Consider the following 16,791-nt stretch of genomic DNA (forward strand, 5'->3'; position numbering starts at 1 on the left):
GATTTGCCCCCCCCCACTGTTCTTGTTTGATTAAACCTCATCAATATGTATTATTACCAAGGGGAAGAAATCTCAGGCTCACCGATACTGTGAAAGAGAAGGTATTTGGTAAATCTCAGTATCCCATTTAATATTTCTTGTTTTTTATGTAACGGATAGGGTATTAGAGTGGTTCGTTGCAAATTAAAATAATGATACCCTCTACAGCAGTGGTTATATGACCATAGAATCGGCATACTGTCCAGATTCTAGATGAATTTTTATGATAAGCAAATCCACAAATACTATTTTCTCCTTCCCCAGTTATGGACAGCAACTGGTTTATGTTCACTGTGATGGCTGCAAAGCACACTTTTGGAACACTTTGGATATTGCCAAAAAAGTATGCTCTGCCTCTCACCAAGACTTAGTAAAGCAAACAATGCCTAATGCCTGACAAGCAGGTCCATCACTATAGTATGTCCTTCTAATTACTGGAATAACAGGGAGGTGGTGAAGGCCTATATATGGTTGAGAATCATTTGCAACAAAACCAAAGCACCACCATCAACTGTTAAAATCTAGTGATTCGCTAAACAGAATGAATATATTCACATAAGGTTAAAAAAAAAAAAAAAGCAGCTAGTCCTAGTTGAGGCATTCCACCTGCCAAAAGGAGGTACAAAAATTAAGATATCTGGATATAGGAATGTACACCTCTGGAAATTCTATGAGTCCTCATATCAAAGCATGAAAAAGAAAATTAATTTCTAGGAGAAATTAATTCTACAGTCGTATTTCCTCTAAGATGGTTTAGGCAAATCCTTTCATAACCAACCTTATTAGGCAAAAGGTAGCATCAGTGTAAGAGGAGTAGGGCGATCTACCTAGATTATCATGGGGAGATCATTATATTTTTCCATACACATGAATATGTTCTCCTTAAGTAAGAGAAGGAGAATCGAATATTCCTTCTGTACCCTAGTCCCTGAATAAATTTGAAATGATGGGAAGATCCAGAGGCTCCAACCCAGAGAAAAAATGCGTTTATGTAGCATAGTCTATTATATAAGAACTGGTTGGAGATAAAGATGGCAGAGTAGGTGGAGATAATTACAGAGGATTTGGCAAATACAGAGAAAAGAGATGGCAAAGACAGAGAAAAGAGATATGAGTCTTGTACTCAGAAACTTGCTATAAGAGGAGTATAATCCTTTAGCACACTACCCCAGGAGACCAGACACTGTTGTGATGGAGAGGGAACTTCGTGTTGGTCATTTTGATCCTGTTGGCAGTGATCTCTGGACAGTGGCCTTGATTGTAGTCAACAACAGGAGATCTATGATGACCTCCACACCCACTGACCATCTCTTAGAACGTGTCCACTTAAGGAAGGTTGAGCACAGACACTTGAGTAACTGCTTTGATGGGAAGTGAGTAAATAACTACAATGTTGTACACTGAAGACAGTAAATACATTAGCACACACTTCAACAGCCTCAAGAGCTGAAAGATAAACCATGCTAGGTCTGGAAATAAAACACCCGGAGGCTCTCAAAGCACAGAATGTACCAAGACAGTTGTTTTCCTGCAAATTTTTTTTTGTTTTCACTAAGTCTGGATTTCTTTTTAGTTTTTAAAAGAATACTGGTATGGAGTTGCATGGTAATTAATAGCAATTTTTTGTGTTCATATTGTTTTAAATTCTTGGTCATTTTTAATATTAAACTTTGATTTTGAGATAACTGTTGAGTCACATGCAGCTGGAAGAAATGATGCAGAGAGGTGTGTGTACCATATACTCACTCTTCCTCAGTGGTAACATCTTGCAAAACTATATAAAGCATCAAAACTAAGATACTGACATTGATACAGTGAAAATACAGAATATTTCCATTAACAAAATGATCCCCCATCCCTTCATAACCATATCCACACACTTCCCCATCTCTTGTCTCTGGCCCTTGTGCTCCAATTCAGTAATTTCATCCTTCCAAGAATATCACATGGATAAAATTATAGAGCATGGAACCTCTGGGGATTGGCTTTTTTTTTTTTTTTTCATTCAGTGTAATATTTGGAATTCATCCAGGTTGTTACATGTATAAGTATTGTTCCTTTTTATTTCTGAGTAGTATTCCATGGTATGGAAGTATTTCAGTGGGTTTAATCATTTAACCATTCAACCATAGAAAGACATCTGGATTCTTTCAATTTTTGGCTATCACTAATACTATTTCAATGAACTTCTGTGTATAGGTTTTGGTGTGAACATACATTTTTCTTTCTGTGGAGTAAATACCCAAGATTTAAAATACTAAGTAATATGACAATTGCATACCAGGTTTAATAAGAAGCTGCCAAACTGTTTTCCAGACTGGCTATGCCATTTCATATTCCCACCAGCAATATATGAGTGATCCAGTTTTTCGTATCCTCATCAGTATTTTTATTTTAGCCATTCTGATAGGTGTATAGTAATATTTTGTTATGGTTTTAACTTGCCTTCTCTAGTAATTAGATAGTTTCTTAACTGCTGAGTTTTCAGAATTCTTTATATATTCTGGATACTGTTCCTTTGTCTAGTATATAGTTTATGCATATTTTTCCCAGCTTATCTTTACATCTTTTAACAGGTTCTTTATTGAGCAAAAGTTTTTAAATTTAATGACATCCAATTTGTCACTTTTTCATATAGTGCGTAATGCTTTTGTTATCACCTCTAAGAATTCCTTTTCTAGTCCCAAATTTAAAGCTTTTCCATCCCTTTACTTTCAACTTACCTATACCATTGTATTTGAGGTGTTTTGTGGGTAACATATAGCTGAATTTTTTTTCTCCCACACTGCCATCCTCTTTTAGTTTATACATTTAGACCATTTACAGTTAAGGTAATTATTGATATGTTACATAAGTCTGGCATTTTGTTATTTGTTTTATGTATACAGTCTCTGTTTCTCAGTCCTGTTCTCTTATTATTTTTTTTCATGGGTTATTTTAACATTTCTTTACAATTCCATCTCAATTTCTTTCTATCTAGTATCATTGAGTTTTGAATTTTCTTAGTGGTTGTTTTCAGTATTACAACATACATATATAACACTGCAGTGTACTACAATTGATATTTTACCAAATTCAATGGAATGTACTTACTTTCATTTAAGTTCCATTAACCTCCCTTTTTAAAATATAATTATCTTATTTTTTTCCTTTATATACATTGAGCAACACAGTAGTCATTGTTAAAATATTTTGTTTAAACCACCAAATATGATTTAAGAAACTCATGAGAAATAAGGTAGCTATTATTTTACCCCAATTTTTATGCATTCCAATGTTTTTCTTTTTTTCCTTTCTGAAGTCAAAGCCGCCTTCTCTTAAAATTTTCTTAGCGTTTAGAGAACTTTCACTAGCCATTGTTTAAAGGTAAATTTGCTAGCAAGTAATTCTCTTACCTTCCCTTCATTTGAAAATGTCTTGATTTCTTTTTTATCTCTGAAAGATGTCTCAGTGGATACTGAATTTGCTGTTGACACTTCCCTTTGACTATTTGAAAAAATCATGTCACTTGCCTTCAACCTTAATAGTTTCAGAAGAGATATCAGCTGTTATTTGAATTGGTGTTCCCCTAAAGTTAATTTATCCTTTCTTCAAGACTGTTTTCAGATTTTTTTGTATTAGTTTTCAGAAGTTTAATTATGATGCATTTGTGTTTGGCTTTTTGAGTTATCCTATTTGAGGTTCACTAAGCTTCCTAACTATAAATTTATATATTTCACAAAATTTGGAAACTTTCAGCCTTTATTTTATCAAATGCTTTGTCAGTACAGTTTTTTCAATATAATTGACTTTCCCCTCTCCTACTGGGACTCTAATGATAGGAATGGTAACTATTTTTTTCTAATGAAAACTAGATACTCTTTATTAGTTTACTGAATAAAAAAAAAATTGAAGATCCTGCATTTTTACAACATCTTTTTACATAAAGTAGAACTTCTGATTGACAGATTTGGAAATCAATCTGAACTGGACAAACTATGGATTCAACATGCAGATGAGAATTCCTCATACCATGACCTCAACACGGATTTGACACCCACTCTCCAAAGAATCCTAAAAAAAATGTTTTCAGAGCCCCTTTGAAATTGCAATCCTGCAGCAAAAGCACAAGAAAACAACTGACTGCTCACCTATTATTTCAAATATAGATGAAAAGTCAACAGGCATATTTTTATGCAAATTTTAAAAACATCCTAAGTTCAAATATCAAATCTGGACAGCACTGTCCCTTCCCTTCATGTCCAAAGCTGTACTTGGTGTGGTAGTCTATGAAAGTGGGCCTCCTTCAGGGTCTAGTTGACATGGAAATGAAGGCCCTTGCACAGCACTCACTGGGGTTGCTGCTCTCATCACCATTGCTGCTTGAAGGCTCTGTGCCCCAGGCATCATGAAAGACAGAGTGTCTACTAATCCTTTTGTTGTGGGTGTGAAGATAGCACTGCTGTTAGCACTGTTGTGGGATTGGGAAGACAGCACTCTTCTTCATTGCCATTTCCTTTCCTCTCCCTGGGTCAGAGGCACTCACTTATGGCAACAGATGGAGGGGAAGGAGGTAGCACTGTTTTTCCAGAAGACCAACTAGAGGGCACTGTGTTCTGGCAGCTGCCACCTCCACCACCGTGGGCCTTGAAACTTCCCACAGAGCAAACAGACTCTGCCTGCAATGAGTCCCACTGGGGAGGTGGGTGGAGGAATGGTAACGTTTCATTATTTTCCTATATGTCCCTGGCACACTGTTAATTTTTTTTTAGTCTGTTTTCTCTCTATTCAAGTTATATCAGTCCTATCGATCAGTCTTCAGGTACACTAATTCTGTCTTCTAGTAAGCCTGTTTAGCATGGCTTTAATTTTGGTTACTATATTTTCAGTTGTGCAGTTTCCATTTGGTTCCTTTTTTATTTATTTATTTTTTAAAAGATTTTATTTATTTATTTATTTATTTATCTGATAGACAGAGATCACAAGTAGGCAGAGAATAGGCAGGGAGAGAGGAAGAAGCAGAGAGAGAGCCTTTGCTGAGCAGAGAGCCTGATGTGGGTCTCAAGCCCAGGACACTGGAATCATAACCTGAGCCGAAGGCAGAGGCTTTAACCCACGAGCCACCCAGGCACCCCTGGTTCCTTTTTCATAACTTCATTTCTTTGCTGAGCTTTTCTATTTTTTAAATTTATTCAAGAGAATAGCTATTTCCTTGTAGAAGCATTTTCGTTTGTTTGAGAGAGAGAAGGAGGCAGAGAGAGGGAAAAGGGAGAGAATATTAAGCAGGTTCCACACTCAACCTGTGAGCCTGACCCAGGGTTGGTTCTCATAGCTTTGAGATCATGACTCTGAGATCATGACTTGAGCCAAAATCTAAAGCCTGACATTTAACCAACTGAGCCACCCAGCTGCCCCATGTGGAAATGTTTTTATTACAGCTGCTTTAAAATCTTTTCCAAATAATTCTAATATCTGTGTTATCTTGTTATGGCATCTATTCATTCATTATCTTTTTTCATTCATGTGATTTCCTTGTTCTTGGCATAATGTGGTTTTTTTTTTTTTTCTTACTGTATCCTGGGCATTTTGGATATGCTAATATTGTGGATTCTATTTAGTCTTTGTTTTTTCCTTTTAGCAGGTATTCCACTTTTGAGGTGTGGCAAGACAGTGGGCCAGGTATTTATGTTCAGGTTCTCACTTGTCCCCACCCACACCACCTGAACAAAAGTAGGGCACTGACTCACAATGCCTCATTACCTCTGAATGGAAGAATAAAATCAGCTCCCACTCAAAAGTTAAAATGATGATATTCTGTGTATATTGGGTTAAATAAAATCCATTGAAGTTCATGAAAACTTTGGAAAGTGACCTTATCCAAATTTGTAGCCATTCTTGCCAGCATTTGAACTCAAACCAAACTTTGTTGTCTGGCCTACATTTAGAACTATGAACTGACTCAGACTTGGGTACTGGAGAAGTGGCAATGATATCATGAGATGTATCATATACATCTCTAGGCCTTGAATTTTGGGGCTCTAAAGAGGAACGTCTAGGATTCCCATGATTAATTATCACCACTATATACCCCTGAAAGTGAAACCATTCTGATTATTACACTAGCTCTCAATATTATGGAAAACGTGTTCACTTTATCACTTAAGGGCAAGTGCTACTGCTTTGTCCTGCCATTTAGAGGCTTGATATAACCAATGAAATATGAGAAATCTTTTCCATGGCAGCAGCACTTACTGGCAAGCACAATTACAGTCACTACAATACTTTATAAGATGCTAATGCTTCTTAACTATAAAATTCTCTCAATGTCTTGGTGAAATAAATATATTCCAGGCCCTTTTAGGAAATATAATTAGGAAGTTTTTCATGACAAATCCAATCCAGTATTTTATTTTTCTCCCTAAGGTTTAGACTCCTTCTCTCTACTATACGAAGGAATTTATGGTAATTCAAATATTTAAAGTACTTGTTCAAGGCCAACAGAAGAGCATGTCTGCTGTTTGATTTCTCTCTGAATTTTTCTGTCTCTGACATCTAGCTCTTCCTTTAAAGAGTCCACCTGGTTAAGTTAAGGGTTAAGGGTAATCTTCCCTTAATTAACTTAATGTCTACTGATTGGAAAACAGTTACATCTGTATATCTGGAAAGTCCTTCGACTTAATGTAAACTAATCACAGAAATGATATTCCATCATATTAACATCTCTTGCCCACATTAAAGGAAAAGGGGTTGTAAAGGACATGTGTACTGGAGGATGTATGTGAATCTTAAGAGCTCTCCTAGGATCCTACCTCCCACAGCCTTCAAGTACCTTCTCTAAAGGTAACTGTATATAGAGAATGGCATTTAAAAATAAGTGAAATAGGTCATTTTAAGAACCAAGCACAAAACAACCTAGCTTCTTGAGTTTTACTTAAAAAAAATTGACACCTTATTTAGTAGTAAAAACCTTCAGTGTTTGACAATACCAGGCTGTATTAAAGAAACACCAAAAAAGAATTAGCTTTCCTTCAAGAACTGTTCAATTTCTGTTATGTCCATGAAATGTCTTCTGATTTAATGAGCAGTATGATATACAGGCCTTTAATTTTCAACATAAGTTCAAAGAATTATAGATTTTTTTTAATTTCTTGTGTCTAATCATCTTGAGATAAATCCATGTGTGTCAGTCTATATCTAATTAATATCTTATCATATATTATATATCTAAGAGCAGAGCTTCAAAATACATTAACCAAAAACCAACAGAAACAAAGGGAGAAATAGGCAAATCTACACTACTAGTTGGAGATTCCAACACATCTCTCTCTCTTTCTCTTTCTCTTCTCTCCTTCTCTGGAATTTACAGAACAAATAAATGAGTAAGGATAGAAAGGCCTAATAAACACTTTTAATATACTTCAACTTACTGACAGAATATAGAAGAATGCATATTTTTTCAAGTACACATGGAACATTCATCAACATAGGTTATGTGTACATAACTTATGTTCAAATAAATAATAAATATATAAATCTCTAATTAATAAATAAATTTTAAAACAAAGAAATAGAATATGCCTGTATTTGTAAAATAATTTAAATTAATAATTTAATACATTTCACCTAAGAAAACTCCAGGTCCAAATGCCATCACAGGTGATTTATAACAAATATTTGAGGAAGAAATACTACTAAACCTCTACGAACTCTTTTGTTGAAGAAGAAAGTTGAAGAAGAGGAAATAGGAATAGGAAATAGGAATAATGCCCTTTGGAAGGTCAGCATTACTCTAATAATAAACCAAAGAAATTAGAAAAGAAAAATTAAAGATCAATATCCCTTGTGAACATAGATGCAAAAATTCTCAACAAACTATTAACAGACCAAATCCAGGAATATGTAAAAAGAATAATAGAGTGCAACCAAGTGAAGTTCATTTGAGGAATGCAAATCTACTTTGACATTAGAAAAAACAATTAAATAACTCTCTATCTCAGCAAGCTAATGAAGAAAGTCTTCTAATCGTATCAATAGATGTAGGGAAAAAGTTTTGACAAAATTCAACATTTAATCATGATTAAAAACTCTCAGGAAACTAAGAGTAAATCTTCTTTGACCTAATATAGGGATTTCACTTAAAACTGAAAATTTTCCTTATACTTAATGATGGAAGACTGAATGCTTTCCTGTAAGACTGAGAACAAGGAAAGAATGTTCTTTCTCACAATTTCTATTCAATATTATACCATCAGCTCTAGATATTTGAATGAGACTTGGAAAAGAATAAAAGGCACACAGATTGGAAAGTAAGAAATATCTGTATTCACAAATAACATATCTATGTAGAAAATCTTAAAGCATCTTTAAAAAGCTTCTAAGTCTCATAAGTCAGTTTGAAAAGTCCATAAGATATCAAGTCAATATACAAAAATCACTTGTATTTTTACATATTACTCAATGGATAACCGGGAACAAATACGTAAAAATATGATGAAATTTACAACAGCAGAGATAAATGATTTATTTATGTGTAAATCTAACAAAATATGCATAGGATAAGTATGCTGAAAACTATAAAATCCCAATGAAATAAATCAAAGAACATTTAATAAATGGAGAGGTATACCGTGTTCATGGATTAGAAGCCTGAACATTATTAAGATAAATTGTTTCCAAATTGATATACGTATTTAAAACAATCCAAATTAAATTCCCAGGAGACTTTTTTTTCTCCTGGGAAATAATTGATAATCTGAGTCTAAAATGAATACGGAAAAGCAAAGAAACTAGAAGAATCCAATTAATTTTGAGAATTAAGAAAAAAATAAGACTAAACATTACCCAATTCAAGATTTAATATAAAGCTCTAATAATAAAGATATTGTGATAGTGGTAAAAGGATACATAAAAGAATGGGGAAAAGTCCAGAAAAATGTGCACAGTATCATAGTCAACCGATTTTTTTTTTTAAGTGTAAAGACAATACAGTGAAGGAAACCTAGTCTTTTCAAAAACAGTGCTAGGAAAAATGTGCACCCATGTGTCCAGTGTAAATAATGAATCTTGACCAAAATACTATTAACTCATAAGGATCATACACCAAAATGTAAACTACAAAACCATAAAACTTCTGGCAGAAAATAGAGGAGAAAATCTTTGTGATCTCAGGCTAGGCAAAGCGTTTTTATATAGTTTGTAGAGCCTTTAGTTAGAAAATATTCAACCAAAAGGAGAGGAGAAAGCAAAATGCAATACAAACTGCAATAAATAAACCCAACTATATTACAAATGAATAAAATACACGCTCTGAGGTGGGTAGTGAAGAAAAGAACTAACCTAAATTACTTTATCAATACTTTGGATATGTAAGTCAGAGACAAAAAAACTATAAGAAAATACTTTTCCTATACTTAGCAGATTTGTTTCTGGCAAGGGTATGGGTCAGCAATTCTAAAAACAATTTAAGTTTGAAAAAATAAGTAATATATGATGGATAATGAGAGTCAGGTTTCTTACTATCAGAAAAAGAAGTCACAATTAAAAAACATGGGAAGACTAGAGGGAGCCCGTGGTGATGGATTACAATGAGAGGTCTTGGTATGAATTCATGGCTTTGTGCCACACATAACTATAGATACAGAGGTAACTTAAGATGTGTGTGTGTGTGTGTGTGTTTTGCTGTACTACACAGGCATGTGTTTCCAAGTTTCATCCACTGAGATGGCATAGATGCAATAACATTGTAGAAGCATGGAGCACACTGAGCACCCGGATCTTGATTTTTTAGATAACATTTTCTAACCAAAGGAATCGGGGCTCTTGTAAAATTATTGATTCCAGGGCTGAAGCCAGAAAATGCAAAATAAGCCTGGAATATCACGTAGTGGCATAAAATAAGGAAGTTATACTCAAATTGAAAGATAAGAGCCAATCTCAAAAAACTCCTGTTGGCCAAAGCTGGAAATTTTTGAGAAATAAAATTAATAAATATGGCATGAGGTTATAACCTGTAGAATAAAATAAATGCCAAGCATCCCATAGCAACCTAAATATATACTGGCAAACATGGACACCTGGGTTACTCAGTTAGTTGAGTGTCTGCCTTCGGCTCAGATCATGATCTCAGAATCCTGGAATCAAGTCCTGCATAGTGCTCCTTGCTCAGCAGGGAGTCTGCTTTTCCCTCTGCCTGCCTCTTCCTCTGCTTGTGCTTGCACTCTCTCTCTCTCCCATCTCTAACAAATAAATAACAAAAGCTTTTAAAAAAATAAATATTGTAACACACAAATAAATGAGGAAGAAGTAGCAGCTCTTCCTTACCTAATATTTTCAATTAACAAATGTAGAAAGCTAAAGGAAATGGAAAATAATCATTAGCAAATTGCAGTAATAATTGCTGCAAACAAGATCTAGAGATGGACGCTGAAAGCAGAGGCAAAAGTTGGAAGAGAAGGGGTTGTTTTTCAGTTTCAAATTATATCCTCCTAGAAACTTATTAATTCAAAAGGACAAAACTGTCGCATTACAGTGGAGAAGACTAGCAGATACCTCTTTAATGAGGTGATCGAGTTTAAACAAGACTATCAAGATCACAGAACTTTGATATACGTTTACATGAATACGTCATCTCTGTTGCATTCTTGCCAAAAATGCATGCTCTTTACTAATTATGAAAGCAAAGGTGAGAAAAATGCAAACTATAGGGCATTCTACATAATAACTATCCAGCACTATTCAAAAGCATTACAAGCATGAAAGACAGGAAAGACCAAAGGATTTTCACAGATTGGGAAAAACGAAGAAGACATGAAACTAAATGTGTTGTAGCATCCTTGATTGGATCCCCGGAATGGAAGAGGTATATTAGTGGTAAACTAGTGAAATCCAAATAAATTGGCTGTTTAGAGTATTGTATCAAACTTAATTTCTTAATGTTGAGAATGATACTAAGGTTATGCAGGTTGTTGGGAAGCTGGGTGAAGTATACATGAGAAATTTCCGAGTTAATTTTGCAACTCTGATGTAAGCCTAAAATTATTTCAAAAGTTTTTTAAAGGTACATATTAAATGCCTCTTACAATATTAGCACCATACTGTTGTTCCATATGACACTAGTTATCAGACTCCATTCCTGATCTTTTGGAATGTACAATATTTTTCTATCCCTTAGGATAGTACAGTGTTTTGAAAGTGGTTGTCATGGGTAGTATGATGATGATGACTATTCGGTATGAGAAAATTAATTAGCTCAATTCTCCTTTAAGCTTAAAATGAGATTGAAGCAAGCACCTTCTAAAGTAGAGGCAAGTTGGGACGCCTAGGTGGCTCAGTGTGTTATGCCTCTGCCTTCAGCTCAGGTCATGATCTCAGGGTCCTGGGATGGAGTCCCGCATCGGGCTCTCTGCTCAGCAGGGAGCCTGCTTCCTCCTCTCTCTCTCTGCCTGCCTCTCAGCCTACTTGTGATCTCTGTCTGTCAAATAAATGAATAATCTTAAAAAAAAAATAAAGTAGAGGCAAGAGATTAATGTTTCTACTTACCTTTGATTCTTCCATGTTTCTCATAGGATGGATTCTATGCAAAAGACCATGTCAATTGCGGGGGGGGGGGGGGGTTGGGATATCTGTTTTTTTCCTATATCCAGTAGGATCCCATGTGACACAAACTGGAATGGAATTTAAAGGTCAGGTCCCTGGTCACAGAACGAGTGAGCTGTCGTGCTGTGGTTCACTGAACAGCTCCCGTCCAGGGCTTTTTCCACCATCCTTTGTGGCATCCCGCATAGTAAATTTTATACAGTATATTAAGGGTTTCAGTTGGGTTGTTTTAATAAAAGTAATAAAATTTGTAATTAATTTTAAATTTAGTAATTGAAGAACAAGGGAAATGTTCCTTTAATGAAATTTCCTTGCATGATTTCTCAGACGGTTTTGCCATCACCAGTTTCACTGAGAACATCACCCTGTTGGAAGCTGCGATCTGAACGGATGAAGCACCTTCGACCTGAATAATTACCTCCCAGGGCTATCAACCCTCTGTGTCCAACACATAACCAAGCCTTGTCATTAAAATATAAATTACCTTTCCCTTTTTGATCTGTTTTAAAAGAGAATTGCAGGCTCCACAGCTGACTGGAGGCAGTGAGAAGAAATGAGAGTTGAGAAGAATGTTAGCCTGGAAAGAAGATTTTCCTTCCCTGAAAAGGAGCTCTGCTTTGAGGATTGGGTTTGGAAAATGTTGGGGATTAAAGCGATAGGTGGGGATTGGACTAGAAAATCAAGAAACAATTAGAGCAACAGCTGCTTCCTATCCCTTCCGCTCTTTGGTTTCTCCTTATTCACTCTCCGTGTGTTTTTGCCCTAGTACGCTACAGAGCAGAAGAAACGAAAACAGTCACCATGGAATTTTCTTTTTCTCCCCAAACATTTTCAGTACAAATAACTTCAGGACACACACATATCTCAAACATTAAATTAACAGCCTTTTATCCTTTGCTGCCACCAAGATCCCCCAGTTGTATAAAAATGATTGGAAAATATTGCCTCGTGGACCTCTTGGGCAACCTGAACTTCTGGAAAACAATAGCTACAACAGATGTTTCTTTCATATGATCTGTGTTTGATCTCCTAAATAATGTTTCATTACCACGGGCTTGGCAAAGGGTCAGGAAATGTGTATAATTTAAGGGGAAAATATGGAAACAAAGAAAAATCCCATGATATCCTGAAACAACGGCTATAAATTCCAATGATCAAAATATGGTTTATGTTACAGCAAATAATCTTTATTTTAAATGTCTAATTTCCAAAGATACTTAAGTTTTCAGACAAAGGCGGGCAGCCGTTTGCAATAAAATCGTACCATTTCATTTTACAGACAATAGCAAGGAAGTCCTAAGACAACAAAACACATGTGGATGTCAGAAAGTCAGGTCTCCCTCATGCTGTCCTCCAACTTCTTCAAATCAGCTTTTGAAAATCTAGTCTATGACTTCTCCAACCTGACTTTCAGAAGTTTATTTATATGTCTTACATAACTTTCCTCTTCTCTACTCCACGTCATTCTTTCAAGATAAAAAGCAGCCAGTCAGTTACTCACAATGATGTTCCATATGCTTGAAGAGGACCACGGAGTTATTTTCTCTCAAAAAAGTCTCCCCCTCACACTCACACAAAACATTTCCCCAACTTTTCTCTTTCCTGTGATCACTGTAAATATGAAAACCTGTGGTCTCACTCTTGGAAACTAAGAAAACATTTTCTTTTACTTGAAAAATTGTCTACAACCAAAGAAGGTTAGCCTAAACAACCCAAATTATATTCTTCCATTTTAAGTACCATTAGCTGAAATAATGCTCGTTGTCACTTCAATTGCACTTTTGTTTGGTGTCACTCAGAAACTGCAATCATTAAAACACAGACTCTCAGGAATCAGGTTTCTGGGGGGAAAAAAATGCACATGCCAGTGGTTTGAATTGACATATAGTGATGCCATGCTTACCTTAGTAAAGGAATACACATGGAATCAATGTGATCTGTCATGCAAAGCATTTATACATATAAAATATGAAATTCATGGTCACAGTTGGAAGAATGCCAAGCCCATGAAATAATATCTTACCCATCTTTGCACTGACCATTCACAATGATTGAACACATGCAGTATAAATCAGAAAAGGAAACAATTTTATTTAAGGCCAACAAGAGAGACACAAAGTTATTTCAGTTCAGAGTGAAGCAAAATCTGCCCATACTCAAAAACCACAATGTTAAATGTAAATGTGTATTGCTAGTCCTTTCAAAAGCCCCAGAAGTGATTTCCCTCATGTTTTTCATAGGCCTCTTCTCTCAGTTTCATTGTTATATATTTGCTCTTTTAATTCCAACTCCTCAAAAAAAAGCCCTAAGCTTCCCATAGGTGTCACTCCAAAGCACAATCTATCGTACTTCTAAACTACGGAACATTGTAATTCTTTAGCCATATGGCTTTTAGTAACTGAAATGAGATCCCAGGAGTGAAATTCCTTATATTCAAGATCAGTTTCCTTCTTAAACTTAAGGTATAATAAGATTTGAACTTCAACTGATGAAAGTAAATGCAATTGTGAGAAAATATTTTTTATTAAGTAGTGAGAAATTCCCTATAAAATAAACTTTCATAGAAATCCCTAAAATCAAAGTGGGAATTACTGATTTTCAAAGAATTTACCATCTATCTACACCTAAGTGAAAAATCGTGTTATGTTAAAAGATGCAAATGCTTGTTAGTTAAATTTGTCATCATATGTCACTGCTTTGTATGCACCATCTGGTTATTTTTTTTCTTTTTTCCTGTTTTGAATTAAGTTAGGGGGGAATATACTTTCAATGTGGCTAACTTTGACAGAAAGGCTCTACTTATCTTGGTTTTTTAGGGTACTTTCTTATTTAATAAAAAATAGATATCCTTACTCATATTTAAAGAGTTAATTTTTTAAAAGGTTGGAGAAAGAATTTCTTCACTTTTAATGTTTGATCTAAAAAAAACTTTTACATGGTGGATAAAGATTACGACATTTAATAAGTTTTCCCTTAGGTGTCAATTATTTTAAATACAGATTTCATTTATTTCTATAAGAATGTGGTGGTTATTTAGACGATGAATACCTTTAAAGAGATCAAAAGCCTTTAGAAGACTGATGTATAAACTTCTCTTTTTCAATGGTTCTGAGAAGATCCTTTTCAAATCAAAAGCAGCAGAGCCCACTACTGGCATAGATGGTAAAACTTTTCTCTTGTCAAATAATTGGATGTTGCTTGGAGCTAAACTTGCATAGAATAAAAACAAAGTCTAGGAATATGAATAACACAACTTTTCAGCTAGCTTTCAAAACCTAGCAACGTACTGTAGTAGAGTATTGTGATCTGTTTAAAGATCAACATTAGGATGATCCCTAATGATATATGACATTCTGGAGACCTACTTTTGGAAAATCTGTGATTCCTCTGGGCATGTGAGGACTAACTGTGACATTAAGTCAGCCAAGTTACTGGAATAAAGTAAGTAGGGAAACTGTAAATGAAGGTTTAGGAGCTATGTGACCCTCTCCTAATTCCATGATTCCATGGACTATGCTTTGCAGTGGGAGTGATCAACATGAATTAAGTCAACAAATGTTGATTATTTCTTACTATTCCACAAAAAAAAAAAAAAAAAAAAAAATGGCAGACAAACTTGCTTTAGCTTTGATTTTGAATGAAGGGTATCTGAGTGTTCTTTAGTGGCTGTGAAAATTACCACAAACTAGGTACCTAAAAACCCCCAAAATTTATTCTTTCATAGTTCTGGAGGCCTTAAATCTGAAATAAGTTGTCACTTATTTCTGGAGGCCAAAATCAAGGTGTCAACAGGACTGTGCTACCTCTAGAGGCTCTAGGGGAGAATCTGTTCTGTGCCTCCTTCGGCTTCCTGTGGTACCCGGTATTCATTCCTCAACTTGTGGTTACATTACTCCAACCTCTGCCTCTGTGGTCACAGTGCCTTCTCCTCTATTGTCTATAAGTCCCCCTCTTCCTCTGTCTTGTAAGGATCCATGCACTTGCATTCAACACCAGCTCACATAATCCATGATGTTCTCCCCATCCCAAAGGCCTTAACTTAATTACATCTACAAAGACCCTTTTCTCTAATGCAGTAACACTCACAAATTCTGGGATTAAAATGTGAATAACTTTTGGGGGTTATTGTCAGCCTACCACAGATAAATAAAATATATCTCCAAAAATTCATAGTTATGAGCTAATCTTCATCTGATTTAGGGATCTTTAAAATACTCAGACAGCAGAGTGCCTGGGTGGCTCAGTTCTTAAATGCTGCCTTTGGCTCAGGTCATGATCCAGGGTCCTGGGTTCAAGCCCCGCATTGGGCTACCTGCTTGGCAGGAGGCCTGCTTCTCCTTCTCCCATTCTGTCCGCTTGTGTTCCCTCTCTCACTGTGTTTCTCTCTGTCAAATAAATAAAATCTTTAAAAAAATTAAAATACTCAGACAAGACTTTATTTAGAATTATCATAAGGTAACCACCTTTAGATACTTGATATAAGTAAATGTAAAATCTCTCTCAAGGAATACACCCATTTGCCTGGACCTACAGAGAAAAAAAAGATCTCAAAGAAAATAACTTTTCAAGAAAGAAAAAGAAAATGCACAAGGAAATAAATTTATAAACAAAAATATATAGGAAAAAACAAACCTCAAAATTAGACCCACAAAAACTTCAATACAGTCAAATTTCTCAAAAATGTTCCCATAATGCAAACTTGAAAATATTGGTGATTGGATCCCAGAAGCCCAAAAAACAGTGAGCTAATCACAGTGGCCCAAACCAATAATTTTATTAACGCGATGATAACACATACCCACACTTTTCATGATAGAATTTTTTAGCATTATTCATAGTTGACACTGCTCATGAGGTTCTGAACAATTAGAATCTATAGACTAGTGTAAAATAAATGTTACTAAAGAAATAAAAGTGGGAGACAAAGTCATGACAAAAAAGAAACATAATAAAAGATAGAGAATTTGAAAAAAAAAAAAAGCCATAGAAATTTTAGAAATAAAAATATAATCTTTGAAATTTAAAAGTAAATGGATAGATTAAGTAGATTAATTAAGCTAATACTTATTGAGGATTTACTATGTGCCAGACACTCGTCTGATCACTTTACAGTGATTGACTAATTTAATCCTTATAACAACCCATGAAGCATGTATAATGATTATTATCATTTCACAG

The sequence above is a fragment of the Mustela lutreola genome, chromosome 6, assembly GCF_030435805.1.
Source record: "Mustela lutreola isolate mMusLut2 chromosome 6, mMusLut2.pri, whole genome shotgun sequence".
NCBI lineage: Eukaryota > Metazoa > Chordata > Mammalia > Carnivora > Mustelidae > Mustela > Mustela lutreola.